At 46.6% G+C, this 20552-nt stretch overlaps 1 long non-coding RNA gene across 1 annotated transcript in view; it reads right to left on the reverse strand.

Annotated features, from left to right (window-relative positions):
• LOC138513182 (uncharacterized) overlaps nt 1–20552 on the reverse strand; it is a 964728-nt gene that overhangs the window by 174893 nt on the left and 769283 nt on the right. The window lies entirely within an intron of this gene.

The following is a 20552-nucleotide window of genomic DNA, read 5'->3' on the forward strand; positions in this document are numbered from 1 at the left end:
CAAATAATATAAGCTACAATATGGCCAGGTATACAAATACTTTAATTCAGGACACACCCTAGGACAGCCTGTCAGTTCTTGAATGCATTGTCTATTCTCAACTCTCTACCTTCATCTCCAACCATTCCCTCCTCCCCTCCACCCAATCCAGTTTCCGACCCTCTACACTCCACGGAAACTGCTCTCATCTCTGTCCTCAACTCTCTCCTTTCTGCCCGCTACTCTAAGCATTCCTCTATCCTTATCCTCCTTGAGCACTCTGCTGCCTTTGATACTGTTGACCACCCTCTACTCCTTAGTTCTCTTTCTTCTTTTGGCCTTAAAGGCTCTGTACTCAATTGGTTATCCTCCTATCTTACTAACCGCTCCTTTTCAGTCTCCTGGGGTGGCTGCACCTCCCCTACCTTTCCTCTCAACCACAGTGTTCTCCAAGGTTCTGTCCTTGGCCCCTTTCTCTTCTCTCTCACACTTCCATCTTAGCTCCTCCTTTGCTGTCTTGCACCATTTCTACGCTGATGATACCCAGATCTTCCTCTCTTTCTCCTCCTTTTCGCCTGATATCCACCATAAGCTTTCCCCTTGCCTCTCTGTTCTTAAATCTTGAATGTCTTGTCACTTCTTTACTCTTAATACAGACAAAGCCGAAATCCTATTCTTCTGTGCCAACACTCTTCCTCCCTCTCCCCTCCTCCTTTTATTCTCTTCCCCCCTTCCCAATTCGCCCTCTCTCCCCAGGCCTGCAACCTAGGTCTGCACATTGACCCCCTCTCTCTCTCACCACATCTCTCTCACTGCTAAATCTTGTCGCTTACACCTCTACAACATCCGCATAATGTGCCCCTTCCTAACCTTTCACACTACTAAACTCTTAGTCACCTCCCTTATCGTCTCCAGACTCTTCTACTGCTCCGCTCTATTCTTTGGACTCCCTTCCTCTCACCTCTCCCCCCTCAAATCCCTCTTCCACTCTGCCATCCACTCCCTCTGCCTTCTCTCACCTCACGACTCCATCTCCTCCTCTCTCAACTCACTAGAATGGCTCTCATTTCATTCACAGCTCAAATTTAATTTCCTGTGTCTAGTTTTTAAATCCCTCTATGGCCTACCGCTCCCCATCTGCTCTATTACCTCCTACCCCTCATTCCGCACTTCTCTAAAATCTTATCTCTTCCACTCACCCCCAAGCATCCTTTTACTTCTTTCCTCACTACTGACTCTACCTCTACCTACTCCTTCCGACCCCCTCTCTCACTTAGTCCCTCGCCACCAGCACCTTTCCTCATCAATAATGTAAATTGTTCCTTGTACTGTTTTCTGGTTCTGATTTATTTGTCATGTATTGCTTGTTGTATTGTGCTTGTTCCTCTTGTAAAGCGCCCTTGGATTAAAGTGCTATATAAATAAAAATAAATACAAATACAGTGACCTGCCATGAGTTGGGTGCTGTGTAAGAACTTTTACAGTTCCATCTAAAAAATACTTGTATATAAAAGAAAAGGTTCAGGTCTACCACAGTGCACATCTGATGTGAGCCATGCATAGGCTTGTTCACCCTTCTGCAGAGGTGGCACCGGGCACAGCTAACATAGTAGTTACGTTATTTGGTATTTGTTAAGCGCCAAACTCCGACTTGTGTGACTTCGCAGCGCTGACCATTCCATCCTGCAAGGTTGCACTAAACGGGGTTTCCTGTTGAGCGCAGTATTGAATATAGCATACATTGCATTCACACTCATGGTAATTACAACACTAAGAGGCCCTCCACTCGCTGGCCAGTAATGTTAGCCAGAGGTTACAGGCTTGACATAGGCGTGGGATTGTGATCTTCTGTGTGAGGCTCACTTTGTGGCTGGCGTTGGTTTCATGAGGGTGAGGCCAGAAGTTAGGTGATGCCGTGTAGGCAGAGCAAGGGGTCCTCAGGTTGGAAGTGTATAACCTTACATGGATTACAGCTGGAGAACAACAATAAGGGTCATGAAAAATAAACCAGAACTGAGAGACAGACCCAGCAGTACAACACTGTGTAAAGTAAAGCCTGTGCTCTCCTCCAACAAATGCGTCATATTTCAAGGGCATTAACTTAATGCTTGAGTTGTATATGCTCTGTACTTGTATCAATGCTCAGCAGGTTTATGCTGAGAGCTCAGTAGCTGCTCAGAGTACCACAGTGTAGCGTTGTATACACAGTGCACACTTTGCATTTGTTTTAATTGTCATAAAAACAATGGCTCCTAAAATCCAGGAGCATGTCAACTGTAAATTAATTTCTGCATTAAGGGACTTTGCAATGTATGGAACTCCATGGCTATAACATTGGCATTTATTTGGCAATGTGGATCCAGAACTCTGTATTTGTATGGCTTCGTTTAACTATGGCGCACAGGCAGCAGAGCGAGCCACTTCTACCTTCATTAGTTTTTAAAGGACATTGGTGGCTTACAAATGAGTTCACGGCGCGTCGGCATCATCATGACTATATGAGTAACCGCAAACTATTTCCTGGCAAGGTCAAAGTGATGATAAGAAAACTTGCAAGCTGAGGTTCTCGCTCCATTATCCTACATGCCTGATCCATCACTACCCCTGCCTCCCCCCTCCACTGGAGCAACATCCTATCTTCCCTGTTGAGGGGATTATGATGATAAAAGCCACTTGCACTCATGCCCTCTTTGGATGCGATGCAAGATCATTAGCCTCTCATCCTCCAGCTCGTGTCCCTCCATCAATACAAGTCTACATGCAATGAAGCTAGCGATGGGAAGCAGCGGTGCTACTGCAAAAATAGTCGCGCGGCTAAGACGGACACGCAGAAAATGAGAAGAGGCAGTGGCGCCACCAAAACACAAAGTCCTACAGAAAAATGTATATATCTATAGACTTTAGTCACACAGCGGTAAATAGCATATCAAGGTCTGTTTTTTAAATTAGGGGGACTGGGAGTACCCCCTTAAACTGCACATCACTCACAATGGCCTATGGGTGAGTGGATGGCTGTGTGTTTGTGTGAGAGAGACAGAGAGAGAGAAAACCTGCCAACCAACATACTAAAGATGGTGAAATGGATGCCTGGGGTCCTCATATTTCAATCAGCCACCATTTATTTTAACCAAAGATTCTTGCCTCTCATTACCCCTTAGCATGTAGCATATGTAATGAGGAAGGTCTGTAGACTGCCCCTTAGGTCATCTGCCAATTCCCAGATACTTGTTGCACACGGGCTACAATGTATTTATTCACGAGAGATAGTGGTAGAGACAGAAATAGAGCAATGCAGATATAGGGAAGAGAGAAAGAGTGTGTGAGAGAGATTTACAGTGGCAATGTGATGAAGTAAAATTGAACCCATCAGCAAGCTATCAGTGGTAGGAGGGAAGGAAGATCAATGTTTTTTAATTATCTTGTAAGGCCTACACTGCACCCTTTACCCACTGACTAACTCCTGTGTGGGGTCAGAAATGAAAGCCGGTCACAAAGTTGTCATGTTTTTGGTTATACAAATTAAAAGGGTTGGGGTAATTGCCTCTCTGACCCTATTCTACAGAGGAGTGTCTCTACCTAAAAACCAAAAACTAAGGATATGTCTTTGTCAGGATGTCATAAATCAAAAAGCAGCAATCCTTGTGTCCAAATAGTTCTATCCTGACCCTCACACTAAAACAAAATAACAAATTGACAAGGGAAATGTCTATAACCTAGTATCTTCAAAAAAGTGTTCTTAAATAAAAGTAGAATGGCTTCAACATAAATGCCTTCCTAAATGGAAAAGACTTTAATTCCAGAGGGCGATTCCCTTCCCCTGGATTCTTCACAGGTATCATAAATGTCTCTGGGACAAACCGTTCTTTGTGCCTTCCTTGGCCCACAACAATTCCGATATATTTATACAGTTCAATCGTGTAAGTTCTCCTACAACAAAGGTTCATTCGTTTAACAAAACCACTATTTCTGCTTCACATTCCTTGTAGGTTTGCAATTTACCTGGTATACTCCCTCCCAGGACTCTTTGTCCACTTCCAACTGCCTGGTGTACTCTCCTGCCAGGACATCTCTTTGCACTCTCAAATACCTGATGTACTCTGTCAGACAGGCATGGTATCAAGATCTGAAACAGACAACACAATTCAAGTTTCAAAGAGCTTTATTAAAATGTCACGATGATACAAGGCCTAACTTGCCCTATTATTATGGTAGGGATTTATCCTGCCTAAAGAAGATTAAGGAGAGTCTGGGGTTGTAAGACCAATTCAAAGTTCTGTCTGTGTCTAAAAATCTATGCTTGCCCTCATATCTAGAAATAAAGTGTGGGATTCTTTAAACCAAAATAGTGTTAAAAAATTAAGTCTTAGCTGCTTTCCCCCAAGAGCAATTTGATACAGTTCACACAAGAAAGAAGATCTTAAGGTTTCCATTCCCCTTGATAAAGCTTCTCAGTTCTTTAGAGTACCAGAGTTCCCTTCCCCAAGATTCCAATGTGGTACTTATTCTAAAGTCATGTGCTCAATGTTCAATGTAGGGAAACAAGAGGTTCACTTGATCTGCCTTCTGCTTGCTTTATCAAGTAGTTCACAGTTTCCAGTGGCTTACTTACAATGTTCTTTGTTGGTCATCATTTAGTGTTGCCCGGTCGAGGCGCAGTTATCAGACCACAAGGTCCACCGATTACAGGTCACAGAACCAGGAACCCTATGCTTCTGCTTGGCTTGCTTCAGGATGACTGATCTTTATAATGGAGAGCTCCCTGGTCTAGGCGCAGTTGTCAGACAACGTGGTCCAAGTATTACAGGCTGTGCAACCGTAAGTCTCTCCTTGGATTTGTTTGAGGTCCTTATAGGTTCTTCTGCCTTGGGGATTGGGGTGTCCACCCTTATCGTTCCCTTTGGCAAGTGCAACCCTTTTCCGCACCAGTCTTCACTTTACCACAAGATCACAAATCTCCCTTCTATTTGTAGTTGGACGACTTAAGTATTTGTTCAATTTGCCACTTGCTGTACTTCGAATACCTAAGCATTTGTTCACTTGTTGATAAACACTTACACATTCACCATTTGTCAATTGAACTTCCAAGTGCTTGTTTAATACTCAATATCATTTGCTCTGAATCCAATATGAGTTCTCATTTAGTTTGGTATTTAATACGATGTGCTTTCATTCAAAGAGCCATTTTCATTTAGTTTGGCATTCAATAGCATTTGCACCCGTGCTTATGAACCGCTATTTGCCTGCGGTCCCACTGCAGTGCTCCGGTCTTCTGTGTCCTCTGAGACTGCCTGGCTCTTCACATCTCCCCAGTGGTGGTCCCAGCTGCTCCCACTCACCTCTTCAGTAGTTGGGCAGCTAACCCCATTGATTCTACTTTCCCGCTGATCACGTCTTCGCATACAGTGGCTTCTTGATGCTTCACAACAAACAGGGATTGCGTTCTTTCTGCTTTCCGCTCCTTCTTGCAGCAGGTTAGTTATTTCACAGCTCTGCCTGCACGCTTTCGCTTCTGAAGGCTCCCGGTCCTGCAAACTCCACGCAACCCATCCTTCTCGGGTCCTGTCGGTCTTCCGGAATCGTGCCCAGTCTTCAGGCTGTCTGGTCAAGCGGGAACTCAACGGTTCTCCTTCTCCTTCTCGCTTCACATAGGTGCCTCTCCTTTCCTTATACACCTGAGCCCTATTAAGGGCTTTCAGGTGTGTGTTGTTAATTGGAATTGCCTGGCTATAATGAGCCTAATTAATGTGACATGCCTGACCTTCAGTACTGCCCATACTTACACCTCTCTTCTTCGTCTCAGTACTAGAATGGTGTTGATCATAGGAAGTGTGCATTGCTCCAAGTTGCCTCTTCCTCTTCTCAGTACTAGAGTGGTGTTCGCCATAGGAAGTGTGTATTGCTCCTAGTTGCCTCTTCCTCTTCTCAGTACTAGAGTGGTGTTGGCCATAGGAAGTGTGCATTGCTCCAAGTTGCCCCTTCCTCTTCTCAGTGCTTGGTAGGCATTTATAAGGAGATATAGGGCATGAGTGAACATAGCCCATGAAAACTGAGGGGAAGGGAGGGTGATTCTATATTAGGAAAGGGGATACATGTCTCCCCATCCGGCACTATCTCCCCAATCCCCAAGAACCCTCCACCTGGGTGATCCTCTCTTTCTTGTCCACCCTCTCTCTCTCTAGGCTCCTCCAGCATTTGTTTAGCTCCCTTTAAGCAGTTGGAGTGCAAGAGCTCCCCCCTCCTTTGGCTCAAACAGCAGTACACAGCTCCTTCCATTCTGCCACATGAATCCTGCAGCCAGGTCCTGTATCACACTTCCTGAGTCTTTTCTCCTTTTTTATTGTTTTATTAGATTGTTGCAAATGGGGAATACACCCTGAAAGGGGAACTGGGGATACCGCATCTCAACCGATGAAGTAAGGTTATTTCCCCTGAGGTTGTCTCCACCATGTGGTCCTTCCTCATGCAGCCGCCCCAGGGTCAGGGTCTGGTAGCGGCTGCCATTCCCTGACCACATGGGAGAAGGTCACCGCTGGGACAACAGTGATGACTCCATCAGATTCATCACACTCCCCTCTAAAATCTCGCTTCACCTTTTACTACACACTTCAATCCCCAACGATGGCCGCCGCAGGCCTTTCTGTTAGCACATAAACACTAACTGAGCTATTTCCAAGCTCTCTTCTTTAATCGTATTACAAATCTACACATCAGCAAGCAACCAAACCCAAAGTACTGCAACCTATCAGTTGTTTCATTCTGTCCTTCACATAACATATCGCTAAGCGTCTCTGCCAGACCTATAAAACCAGTTTGACAGTCAGCTGCTGGTTACTCCTGACCTGTGCCCATCAACATCATACGTTTCACATCTGGCAAATTATGGACCAGAAATTGTAAATAAAAGACAGGAAAAGTAGTATGTACAATCAGAAAAGAAGCACTTTGAGTGCCCTTAATTTTGCCACATGATGGCACATACAATATGTACATCCTAATTAGGTGGCGGCAGAATGCTATGGGTTCCCCTCCTCCCTGTCAAGACCTCGGGACCCCAGGGGACAGCTTTGTTTGCCCAGCACACTCAGCCATGAGTGGACATTGGGGAGAAGGCACTCAGAATGTTAAAAGAGGAAGACTACTCAGAGGAGGATATGAAACTACAGGCTGCGACTCGTGCGAGCGATGAAGTCAATATTAGGGTTGCATTACGTAGTACATGGCTAGTTTCAATACGTTTGAGATAACGTCAGTAGACCTAATAACTCAGCAAAACCCAATAACCTAATCAATACATTGAAACAACATCCTCCTGGTGACCTGTCGAGATCGACACCCTACTATTAAAATAGTGCGATGACGAATAAGGAGGATCTGGCAAAGCTCGATCAATTTTCACATATGCGGTTTCGATGTCTTCTGAGATCTGTGTCTGTCCGTTCAGCATCAGTTCTTTCATTGGTCCATTTAAGCAGGAAATCAGAATTCATTTATTCTCAGGGTTTACCATCTTTTATTTTCTCTGCCTGGTAACTTCATGGCGCTCATTTTGGATTTGAATTCCCCAGCCACTCATGGGTTACACCCAGCACCTACATCTTGGGTTTCTCAGGTAGGGTATCACCCAAGCTGAGGCCCCCAGAGACTTCAGGACATTTACGGAAAATGGTGTCTATATCCGCACTTACCAGGAGCTGCCTCACCTGCTTCAGGGGATACAGGAAGTGGTTTAGCTCTCTCATCCTCCATTTCCTCTACTGAGTCGATCAATTAATTGCTCATAATGTTTCTGTGCAATGGTTGAAGGAGAGTCCAGGGCTTAGGGTTCAAGAGGGGAAGTGAGAGGGCCAGCGTGCCCATCTGGGCCTCCCTTGAGTGAAGTGCTCTCCTCAGCCATGGATTCAGCCAGCACTTCACAAGTTTGAATCTGCACTTCACAAGCTTGAATCTGCACTTCACAAGCTTGACTCCTGAGGAAGTCCGATTCATCCCTTCATCTTTCTTGGGTTGATTAATTAAGTGCCATTATATCGGGTAGTAATCATAAAACCACTACATTTTGAATTAGGAAGCATATGTGTGGTGCTCGTGTGGATTCAGTCGGTGTCATGTTTTCATAATACTTGCCGAATGTGCGGAGCTTGGCACTTTTCTTATATATATGTTTTTTAATAATGTGGATCGAGTTCATGCTTAATCATCCGCGTGCTGAGTCAGCAGTTCCCAACATCATTGCTACATTGAGTTTCTTGAGCTGTGGTCTTGTTAATCCTCTAGATTGTCAAAGAGATTCAGGGCTCTCTCGGTGAAGAGGACCTTTGGGAGGATAGCTCAGCGGCAACAGTGCTCGCCTTGGAAGCAAGACGACACGGAGCAACATGGGTTCGATCCTTGGGTCCGCGCTTAGAAATCTAACCTATAATATCATATCATTTGGTAATGTGGTACAAAGTGTTGAGGAAATTGGTATCTCTGGGTTGAGAAGACTGCGTTCAGTTGAGCTCCGGTTTGCTGCTCGTTAGTGAGTCAATCCATCAGGACTCAACAAAACCTCACAGTCCACCAGATACAAACAATAGGTGGTGGGAGCTCTCAGCAAGAGAACGCACACCTTGCAATGTTTGCTTAACTTAGACAAATGGGAGATTTTCAGGAGACTAACCCACAGAAACACCATAGTGTATGTCATTTTATGAACTGAAATGTGTAGACCACATCCAGCGGTGTGAAATTGACCGAGCCGGAGATTCTATGAGGGTCTCTGTGGTCTCAAGCCGCCTCAAGCGGCGGCCATTTTTCTTCTAATCCCCTCCTACCACTTAACGTAAATAAAGTTATCTGCGGAAACTAGTTTGGATTGCTTTCTGTGGCAGCAGGTCAGTGAATTAGCCCACCTGCTACAAGTATTCGCCATTCGTAGATGCCATTGTGTTGGGTAAAAGTGTTTTCTACCATTTACAATGCCAGGGAGCTGTACAACCTTGCCAGTAAGACCTCCATTTAAAGTAGTTGGTATGCTTAAAAAGATTGCCTTCTGTAATATGCAATATACATATTAGTATCATTATCAAACTACATTAGTGATGGTCAAAACAGTGGCATAAGCACACAGCTGCTCGTCAGTTCCATGCACTGCATCACCCTCCTAGGTTTCTCAAGTGGAGGAAGCTCCTGAAGAAGAGGGGTGCGAAACATGTCAATATTGCGAACAATGTCGACTGCAATCAGCCTTCACAGCAGTACACAATATAACGATCTAACTCAAATGGGCGATACCAAGAGGAGCCTCTGCACTCAAGGTTTCCCCTACAGAAAGGAGTGCATTATTTCTTAACCCCATAAACTTAAAGGATGTTTTACTCATGGCATCCGAACCCGCCATTGATTGCGCAACAGTGCATTTTAATGGTATTGGTTTGCATGCATTTTAAGCAGCATCTACTGCGACAAAACTCACATTGGAAAACATTTTTAATTAGTTTAACTTGAATATGAAAATAAATTAGTTTCTGCACGCCAGGAGGGTATTACTTCCTATATATATTTTTTATTAGTGGAATTTAAAAGCTATTACACATGCAGGTGGTTATGCTAATGCCAATTCGTGGGCAGCCCAGAGGTAGATCTCCATGGTTTTATTGCTCCTTCCAATATAGTATGTCTCTCCTGCAAGGTATATGCACGGCTTGTAAATGTGTTTTGTGTGCAGCAGTGCGCCACCATGACTGGTCTTGAGGGATGATTAGAATGCTTGGAAGCGTTGCCTCTTGTGCACGTGCACACACACACAAGCACAGACATGCACATAGCCACATGCACATGTGCACACACATTCTCACACACACATGCAAGTCCACACTTACACATAGCCACACGCGTGCATGCAAACACACACACACACGCATATATGCATGGCCACTCCCACTCTGTGGCCCCAGAAGCAGTCTCTGCTTTTTATGTGTCTAATGTGCTGCTTCAGGGATGAACACTTTCACCCACAGGCGACTTTGATGAAACGCTGGCATTGGCAGCTTACATCACAGGTCCCCTGTCGCCCATCGCTGATCGATCGAGCAACACGTTTCCAACCCCGCGAAGGAAACAGGTGCGAAAATGGACAGAACGTGGCCAGCAAGGCAACAACGCCTCTGCATCACCAGGCAAGCCTCTGTGTGACTGGCATAGCTGCAAGCCTCCTGTCTGCATCACTGAATTAATACCATATTCTCATAGCCCTTTCCATGTGATGGCCGCAGTCAGCCATTTTGTTTTCATTTGCCAGCAAAAAAGGCCACATTTCACAGGGTAGTAGATGATGTCTTAAAAGAACATTTTAAGTCACACCGGCTATAGTTATATATACAATTATGGATCGGAAAGTTACAACAGTGGCGATAGTCATCTGACTTTGCTGATGTCATCTATGACGTCACTCGGAATCCTGAGGTGAAATGAACCCCCTAACATATAATTGGTCTGCTACAATGTTATGCTGCATAAGGTCCTCTCTGTACGGTGCTAACATACCTTCCACTGTCGCCAAAAACAAAATGCATGGAGATCCCCGACCACCCTTCAGCACCAGGCCTGTGTAGCCAACATTTCCTCCCCAAACCCACGAGCAGCAGAGGAAATATGGAATCTGCATTGCCGCGCTCTGCTCCAACTTTCAGTGCTATGCGGATGACACTCAGCTCATCTTCAGGCTCCCCTCAGCCACCTCTTCTCCCTCTCTCATCTCTGACTGTCTGTCTGCCATCCAGGAATGGTGTGCCGCCAATGATCTCTGCCTTAATGCCAGTAAGACCGAGATTCTCCTCATCGGCACACCCACACCCTCCTTTCCTGTCACTTTCTGGCCGGCCTCCCTTGGCCCTCTTCCCGCTCCCACCTGTGGGGCTAAAAACCCCAGGGTCATCTTCGACTCCACACTCTCCTTCTATCCTCACATCTCTGATATCCCTAAGAAGTCACACTACCAGCTGCACCTCCTCAGAGGTATTCTTCCTTTCCTCTCCTTCCCCCAGAAGCTCACCGTCTCCAGAGACCTGGTTCTCTCTAGGCTGGACTACTGCAACAGCCTCTTTCTAAATCTGCCTGCCTCTACTCTCCGCCCTCTGCAACTCATCCAGAACAGGACTGCGAGACTTGTCCTTGGCCTCAAGCCCAGAGATCGTATCTCTCCAGCACTGAAATCGCTGCACTGTCTCCCAGTGGCTGCAGGGATTACTTTCAAAACCCTCTGCATTGTCCACAAGGCCTTCTGGGGCCTGGGGCCTCAATACCTTCAACTCTCTCTTCCTAATTATCTTCCTTCTCGAGCTGTTCGCTCATCCAACTCCAACTCTCTCAGGGTCAGTCGCTTCTCCAAGCAATGAGTTGGTGGTGGATCTCTTTCTTCAGCTGGGGCCTCCCTCTGGAACAGCCTCTGTGCCTCTCTGAAAATTGAGGAGAACCATCTCCGGTTCTGGAAGCACCTCAAGAGCTTCCTTTCTGCTTCTGCTTTCTCTCTTCCACCCCCCTGCTGAACTCCTGGCTGAAACTGCACTGGTCACCTGGCTACCTTCTGTTCTTGGGCCCAGGTCTCCTCCCCACCAGTTGCACACCTGCAATGCCCCCCTGGCAACATTTGCTCTCTGGGGCTGGTTCTGTGTCCCTACAGCCCCTTCCAGCAGTTGACACCTGATGTCCGCACTTACCCTGCACTTGCCACCAGCTGGCCGTACTTCTTATTGATTGTTCTTATTGTCCTGTCGTAGTAAAAGTGAAGAGTAGGAAAGGTGGCAGTATGACCTGTAGTAGGTTCGGTTTGACACTAAGACCACCTCACATAGCTTACAGCGAGGCCGCCTGGGCGAGTGCATGGAAAATACGAGACACTATAGTGGTGGTGTGAGTGGTCTTACAAGTACGCTGAAAGCGACAGCAGTAACTGGCCGCTGAGAGAAGCAGACCGCAGAAGTAGTGGGGAAGAAGGAGCAGTTGCAGAGAGAGCAGGCAGCAGGAATGAGTACAAGTGCGGGAGGGGAACAGGAAGATTCGAGACTGTACATCATGTAGGAGAACAGAGAGTACTGAACCATTTGGATTGCTGTTCCCGGGACAGTTCCACAAGAGAGTGCTGGAGAGTCGAGAGAAACTCAGGGAGCATCTTCATCGTCCCAGGGGGGCAAGTCAAAGAGTATAAAGAAAGTAGAGTGTGTGGACACCCCATTAAGAGACCTGCAAGTGTTGTTGCACAACCTAAGGAACATTGGGAAACCAGCTAGGAGAAGGGAGTCATTGGGAAACTCTTACAGAATTGTCACTGTATTGGAAACCTTGGAACATTTGCTTTGAGAGACTTTTACATCCAGGAGAAGGGAGCCAGAAGAAGAGCCAGAACTTAACTTATTGTTCATTGTAGAGACAGGGATAGCGTAGGAGCTTTTGGACTGAGACGGTGCCTTTTTGATTTGGATTTTCCCCGACTTCCTGACGAGCACCTGAGTTTTCCTAGTTTAGGTAGGGAAACCTGATTAGAGTTAAGGATAGATAGGTTTGTCTTTTACGTTAAATAAAAGGGCACAGCGACAACCATGGCACCACCTGGTCAGTCTCATCATTCCTTGTGACCACAGAGGGCGCAGCAGTAGAATATGAATTCCATATTCCACTGGAGTGATGTCATAGAGGGATGGCATAGAAACATCTTTATCTGCTAAAGGTTTCCGTCCAGAACCATAACCGCATATGTTTCACACACTGCTTGGTGTACCAATATTCAGTTGCAAGACTGCCTGGATATTCTGCCTGCCACTTGAGGCTAATTGAATAGGACTGAATTAATGTCACATACAGATAAGACAAAAAACTTCATTCTGCGTACTGCAGTTAAGTGCCCTGAAACTAGGCAATTGGCAATACACACCGGGTCATTGTTCTACTGAGCTTTATATAGGATATTCTTATTTTTGATGTTGCTTGATGTAAGCACTCCATGTGTGCAGTAAAACAAAGCATGCACAGAGAGTGAGAATATCATCAATTTGGCTGATGCTACTTGGTGAATATTTTGCTGTGCTGGACCCTTTTCAGAAAAAAACTCTCTGCATAACAGGCAGAGTGATCCATGACCAAGGAGTGGAAATCAAACAAGACAAATCACCATCTACAAACCAACTCGAACACTAAGAACCAGCAAGGACATGCGCCATGAACCAAAACAACACACAAAACTAAAATGTGGGTGGGTCAGCATTCTCCTGCATAATGGTGAAAGTATGGAACTCGCTCCCAAGGGAAATACGAACAGCAGAAGATCACCTACAATTCAGGAAGCTATTAAAAACATGGCTTTTTAACACACCGAGCTGAGGAAATCACCAGAGAGAGAAACCCTGCCACTACAACGCAAGAATACACTATGAAACCAGCCAACCCAAAGAAACAGGCAATGCTAAACCGAGAAGGAAAAAAATAAGCCGAAGGGCTAACCCAATATGGAAAACAACCCAGTCAACCCCTGACTAACCCTGCTAGTAACCCTATAACACTCTGCATACTATGATGAATTCTACTGAGTCATCACAGATCCCCAGTCTAAAGTCTCCCATGTGACAAGGGAAAGGCAGTCACTACCTGATCCTGACCCTGGGGGTGGTATTCTGAGGGTGGATCACAGGGAAGGAGAGGGCTGTCGACACGGAGCAACAAAGGTTCGATCCCCGGGTCCGCACTTAGAAACCTCTGGGTATTAAGCGCGTTATAAATAACCTATCATATTATATGCAACCACCCATAACACATCCAAGGCAGTGTCCATCCTTTTTTGTCGTTGCATATCTAGATATGTTTGTAAAGTTTCCTTTGCTATATTAGAAACTGCTGCATTGTACCCCAGGCACTGGTTTAGAGGCAGATATAAATTGAACTATATCTTATCAAGAACAATTGAGGGCATTCCACTGACCCTGCTAAAGTTACCAGTCATGTTTAAATTCAAAAGACATGTTCAAAATAAGAAATGGCATGGGACAGTGTCCACTACTTTCTCCCAATGCCTGTTCGGTGAACTGCCCACCAGCAGGGGTGCCTGGGTACCTGGTGCACCGTACGCATTGATCCAGGTCGATGTCCTCCTGATTTTGTAGTGTGAGTAAGAAGAACGTCTCTGGTGTCTCTGGTTTGCTATACAATCTCATCTGGTGAGGACCTTAAGCCTAAGGCCACCTGGTGCACCGCACACATTGATCCAGGTCGATGTCCTCCTGATTTCGTAGTGTGAATAAGAAGAACGTCTCTGGTGTCTCTGTTTTGCTATGCAATCTTGTCTGGTGTGGACCTTAAGCCTGAGGCCACCTGGTCACCGCGATGGAGGTTGCTTTAGGAAGTACCTTGGCTGCACATAACCACGGCTCCTCTGCCCACTCCCAGCCTACTCTGGGATTGACAGATGTCAGAATAAAATGCATTGTTTGTTTTTCTTCTGCAAATTCTCCCACAGCATGCCCACCACGCAATCCTAGTGCGATCCACCACCAGGACCATGTACAATGTCTTTTTGGGTGAATCACTGCGGTCGAAGGTGTTACAAGGGGGTGAACAGAGTGCCAATGGTGGATGCAGGGATGGCATTCTCTATGGCATCTCCTGGACAAGAGCAATGCCCTGGAATTGCTTACGGCAAAGGGAACATGGGGATTGTCAAAGGTATACAACTCGTTAAACAACACTGGCCAGTGAGCCTTCTGAACGGTTACCGGACAATAGTGGTCCATCCTTTCCCTGGTTTGCATCTGCAGTGTGTCCCCAGCGTGTTCATGTCTTTTTTGTTTATCGTTTAAATAACCAATCGAAAGATAAAATCAATAAGAATGGCACACTACAATATGAGAATGTGGGGTGCAGATACTGAGGCCTGTTCCCAGAAAGTCCCCTGATCCCCATATGTGGGGGCTGTTATTCTCTGCAACAGGGGTTCCCAACGGGAAAGGAAATGGAGGGGGTTCAGAGTCCCCTCCACCCGCACACAGTGCCAGCACCTCACTTCAGGGGTCTGCTACCTAGGACTCTACCGATGGTTTGGGCTACAGCCCCCAGCAGCTAAACCCAGCATATTTTATAGTGAGGGATCAATTCAGGTAACTATAAAGAAAACGATACACTGCAATCTAATCAATGCAAGATCAATGTCCAAACACACTACAGAGATGTATGATTTACTCTACGACGGTGGAATTGACATGCTATTTGTCACAATATCCAGATTAGATTACCACTACAAAGTCACACTACACGGCTGTCTAGCCGACAACTTAAAATGCACATGGGTAAGCAGAAAAGGAAAAGGAGGTGGAGGACTTGCAGTAGCCTACAAATAACACCTGAAAATAAAAACAGCGGACCCGGTGAACATCCCAAACTGCGAATCCCTCATCCTTCACCTGACATCGGACCCACAAACAAACTTCACATACATACTCATCTTTAGATCACCGACCTACGTCGGTACCTTCTTAGAGACCTTGATACAAGCCATCACGAACCTGCCCATAGAACATGATCACCTGGTCATCCTCAGGGACTTCAGCGCATGGTTCAAATAAGAGAATGCAAACTCGCAGAAATCACTAACTAAGCAGCTCAAAACAACGAGACTACACCAGATGGTGAAAGGAGTGATACACACAGCAGGACACACTCTGGACGCAATCTTCAACAACAAAAAACTGATCTCAACTGCGCCACCAATACAAATACTACCTCATTATACCATCTGTGATACAATTACCATTTAAAGCATCCAAACAAGATCAAAATCCTGCAACCCAAAAGAAACTGGAATAACGTCAAAAGAACCAAGTTAGAAGAAGAACTAGAATCTGAAAACCCATCGATCACAACCGTAGACACAACTGGCCTAGATGAAAAAGCAGACCTAATCCACAAATGGATGGGAGAAACAACTGACAGCATCTCCCCGGAAAAATCCCTCATCCCATCACGAAAGAAAACAACTACGACCAAGCCAAAAGAATAATTTATCACTAACAAAAATGAGCATAGAAAAAGGAAACTCTTAAATAAATATTACGACTACAGAATCACAAAAGTCACCAGTACCCAAAAAGAAATATTGAACATCGTAAACGAGATCAGAAATCCCCCTGGATGCAACAGCACACTGGTACCTTCTCAAAAATAATGCAATGATCTTGCAGATCATTTAAAGAATAAAATCACTGACATACACCGGATCATACAAAGTAGACCAATCAACCAGACCGCGTACCATCCCCTACCCATGCCGGGATCACAGAACAGGCGGAAAAGCTTTGCCCAAATGTAATGAGAAAACCTCCTCAGCTTGGCAAAAAAAAAGGAACAAGGCAGGCTCCCCATTAGACCCCTGCCCACCAGACATCTATAAATAAATCCTTACACAGGGCTCACCATCGAAATGCTACTTAAACCGCAACGGGTAGAGTACCATGTGCATTCAAATCTGCGTACATCAATCCACTACTCTAGGATACAACGGGCGATGTGGAAAACCTCTCAAACTACAGACCAATCTCAAACATTCCCTATCCAGAAAAACTATTAGAGACCTTTTTCTAGGAACAAACACTGGAACATGTGGAAAAACACCAACTATTGGACGAGGCACAAGTCAGAAATAATGATTACATCCAACAAACTAGGAAGCAACCAGTGAATCCCATGGCCCACTGAACTGGGAACAGCACCCACACCATCCAAAGTTGTGAAAAACCTGGGAATCATAATGGACAAGTTAACCCTAAAACCACAAGTAAATGTGATAATCGATAGCCCAACTTCAGCCGGGCGACCTCCCGGAGGCACCCCTGGAAAGGGATCATATTGCCTCCCTAGAAAACTACAAACTTCATTTGAAAGACCTCCTGCTACTTAAGGCTGAGCGGAGCCTCCAACTAGTGAAACAGAAATAGTATGAGAAGGGGGACAGAGCTGACAAAATCCTGGCCTAGAAACTCAGAGAGCTTCAGAGGAACAGAACGGTGAAGGCGGTGAAGAATGATCGGGGATCACTGGATCACGACACCCCGAGCATTGGAGCAGCCTTTCGCCGTTATTATGAAAAGTTATACTCGTCTGAGTATGACGGGGATGACTCCCAGATAGAGGGTTTCCTGAACTCCATCCAGATCCCGTCCTTGACAGGTGAAATGGCGGAGGATCTAGAGGGCTGGGTGATGGAAGAGGAGGTGGAGCACGCGATTAGTGGGATGAAGGTGGGAACGTCCCCGGGGGAATACGGCTTCTCTGTGTACTTCTACAAGAGGTTTCGGGCTAGCGTAGCCCCACACCTGGTGAGGGTGTTTAACGGGGTGTTAGAGGGGGGCTCTCTGCCGGATACCATGATGAGGGCCATAATCGTGGTTCTGCCCAAAAAGGGCAAAGACCCCACTGAATGCTCCTCATATCGCCCGATTTCCCTCCTCAATATAGATGTTAAGATCCTGGCCAAGGTGATAGGCAAATGGATGGAGGGGATAATGCCCAAGCTGGTTCACGGGGATCAAGTGGGGTTCATAGGGGGCAGGCAAGGCTCTGATAACATCAGGAAGACGATAGACCTAATCCACCATGCCCAAGAATCAGACCTAGATGCAAGTCTGCTTTCCCTGGACTCCGAGAAAGCTTTTGACAGGGTAGAGTGGAGGTACATGCAACTCCTCCTCCGTCGAATGGGCTTCGGGGCGCACATCAGGAACTGGGTTTCCGCCCTATACGGGGCCCCAACGGCGAGAGTGCAAGTGAATGGAGAACTTTCTAACTCATTCCCTCTCACGCGGGGGACGCGGCAAGGATGCCCACTCTCCCCTCTAATATATGTCCTGACGATGGAGCCCCTGGCCATAGCGGTCCGAGCCCACCCCAACATTAAAGGGATTAAAAGAGGAGAGGTGGAGTTCAAGCTCTCCCTATTTGCTGATTACATTCTAGCATACCTGGTGGAGCCCAGCTCCTCACTCCCCCCCCTCCTGGCCCTGATGACAACCTTTGGGCAATTCTCGGGGTTAAAGTTAACGCATCAAAATCAATGTTACTCCCTATGAGGGCTCAGGACCCGGGGCTGGACCACCGGGATAGGTGTGTGGGGATTGTGGTGGGGAAGGACTCCATTAGGTATTTGGGTGTGCTCTTCACGAGAGATCTCTCAAAATTGGCTTCGGCGAATTATGGGCCCATAATGGCGGAGATTAAATCAGATCTGAGGAGGTGGGGAGGTATGATCCTGTGCTGGCATGGGCGCATGACAGCGGTGAAGATGAACATCCTCCCAAGACTGCTGTATCTTTTCACGGCACTCCCAACGGGGGTCCCTGACCAGATGTTTCGAGACTTAGAGAGGGCAGTCCGAGAGTTTGTATGGCAAGGGCGGACCCGAGGATAGGGAAGGCCATTCTAATGTTACCTAGGGAGGAGGGTGGTTTTGGGCTGCCAGACTTCCTTCTCTACCACCGGGCCACCCAGCTAAGGGTCCTGATGGAGCACATGAGGGAGGAGATGGGAACCTACTGGTCTTATCTGGAGGACATGGATGCCCACCCTCTGAAAGTACGTGACCTCCTGTGGTTGCCGCGCAAACACATCCCAAATAAATTGCAGACCCACCCAACCCTGGGAATACTCTGGTCGATCTGGAAGGAAGGTCCTACAACTGCATACCTCACTTCATGGCCCTCCCCGATGTCTTCGCTCTGGGGCCACCCGCTCAGACTGGGTAGCAGGGGATTCAGGAATGCCCAGTCCTGGTCGGATGGGGGGCTGGAAAGGGCGGGGCAACTGTTCGAGGACGGCGAGTTCCTCGAATATGAGGAGCTGCGAGATGTGCTTGGGCGGGGGTCTCTTTCAGTCTTTGAATACTTGCGCCTGAAGGGCATCCTCTGTGACCAGACTTGGGGCCTGAATCTGCGGAAACAGTTGACCCCCTTTGAAAAATTAGTAGACACGGCCACAGCAAGGAAGGGGGTAGTATCCAAAATGTACCAGATACTGAATACTGTTAACTTGAAAGGGAGGAGAGGGTTTCGGGGGTTCTGGAATGACTTGGCAGGAGAGGCTCTCTTGGAGGACGCATGGTCCAGGGTTTTAAAAATAGCATTCCATGGGAACCTGTTTACATCGGACATGGAGCACAACTTTAAGATCCTGCAGGGATGGCATAGAGACCCATTGAAGCTATCCAAGATGTTCTCGGGGGTTTCCCCCATATGCCCAAGAGGATGTGGCCAAGTGGGGACGAGGGGTCACATGTGGTGGTTCTGCCCTAAGGCACAGGGGTTCTGGTAGAAGGTACGGGGATGGATGGCAGAGGTCACCGAGGAACTACTCCCACTCAATCCACTGACGATGTTGGGCCTCCCACCGGAGGAGGCGGAAATATATAGGTACCCAAGAATGTGGGAGACCATGTTGCGAGCAGGAAGAGTGGCCTAGCGCAAAGGTGGAAAAGCCCGGAGACCCCCTCTAAGGAAGACTGGCTAAATAAACTTAAGAACATGTTCCTCATGGACAAACTGACGGCCATGGTAAACAATGAATCAAGCACCTTCCAGGCAAATAGGTATGGGGTTTACCAGGCATGGGGGTGGGATGCTCACTGACATTATGCAGACAACATGGGGCGTGAGGGCGATGAACCCCAGAGAGTACCACTCAAGAACAATGGTGTAACCCATGGCCCGGGAGACCGCGGATCCGTCTAGGCCAGCATTTACGGGAACGCATAGCACAGCTCCAAGGCACCGAACTATGAGTAATGAGGACAACTCCTGCGATTGGTTTTTCGATGGGACACTGATCTGGGGGGAGGGGTGGAGTTGGGGAGGAAGGAGAGGGGGGAGGGAGGGGAAGGAGACCATGGGGGTTTGATGATGATGGTAAATGTGATATTCATATTGCTCCTGGTGTTGTCTTTGTTTCTTTTTCTGAAAAATTACCAATAAAACCAAAGTTTTAAAAAAAAAATGTGATAATCAAGAAATGGTTCTTCCATACACACACAATAAAAAAGATTCTACCATTCCTCTCCTTCACGCACAAAACCCTGGCCATCCTCTCCCTTGTGATGTCCAGGATAGACTACGCCAACAGCCTTTATCTTGGAATGCCAGATTATATACTGAAGAAACTGCAACGTATACAGAACACAGCGACCAGATTCCTCCTCAAACTCTCACGAAGGAACCACATCACTCTGGCGCTTAAGATGCTACATTGGCTACCAGTCAAAAAAGAAATCACTTTCAAAACAATGTGCATAACAAACAGATCGATCCACGGCCTAGGAGCGGAATTCATACAAGAGAAAGTCACCATCTACCACCCGACTAGAACACTCAGATCCAGTGACGGCATCAGCCTAGAACCTAAACCATACACAGGGAAAAACCTTGTCAGATCAGCATTCTCTTGCGTAGCTGTAAAACTTTGGATCTCCCTCCCCAGAGAAATACAAACCATGAAGGACCATCTAAAATTCAAATAACTTCTAAAAACCTGCCTCTTCAACTCAGAATGTACCCGTCCCCGTAGAGGGTCAA

The sequence above is a fragment of the Ambystoma mexicanum genome, chromosome 12 (genome assembly GCF_040938575.1).
Source record: "Ambystoma mexicanum isolate Mex_15411 chromosome 12, UKY_AmexF1_1, whole genome shotgun sequence".
NCBI lineage: Eukaryota > Metazoa > Chordata > Amphibia > Caudata > Ambystomatidae > Ambystoma > Ambystoma mexicanum.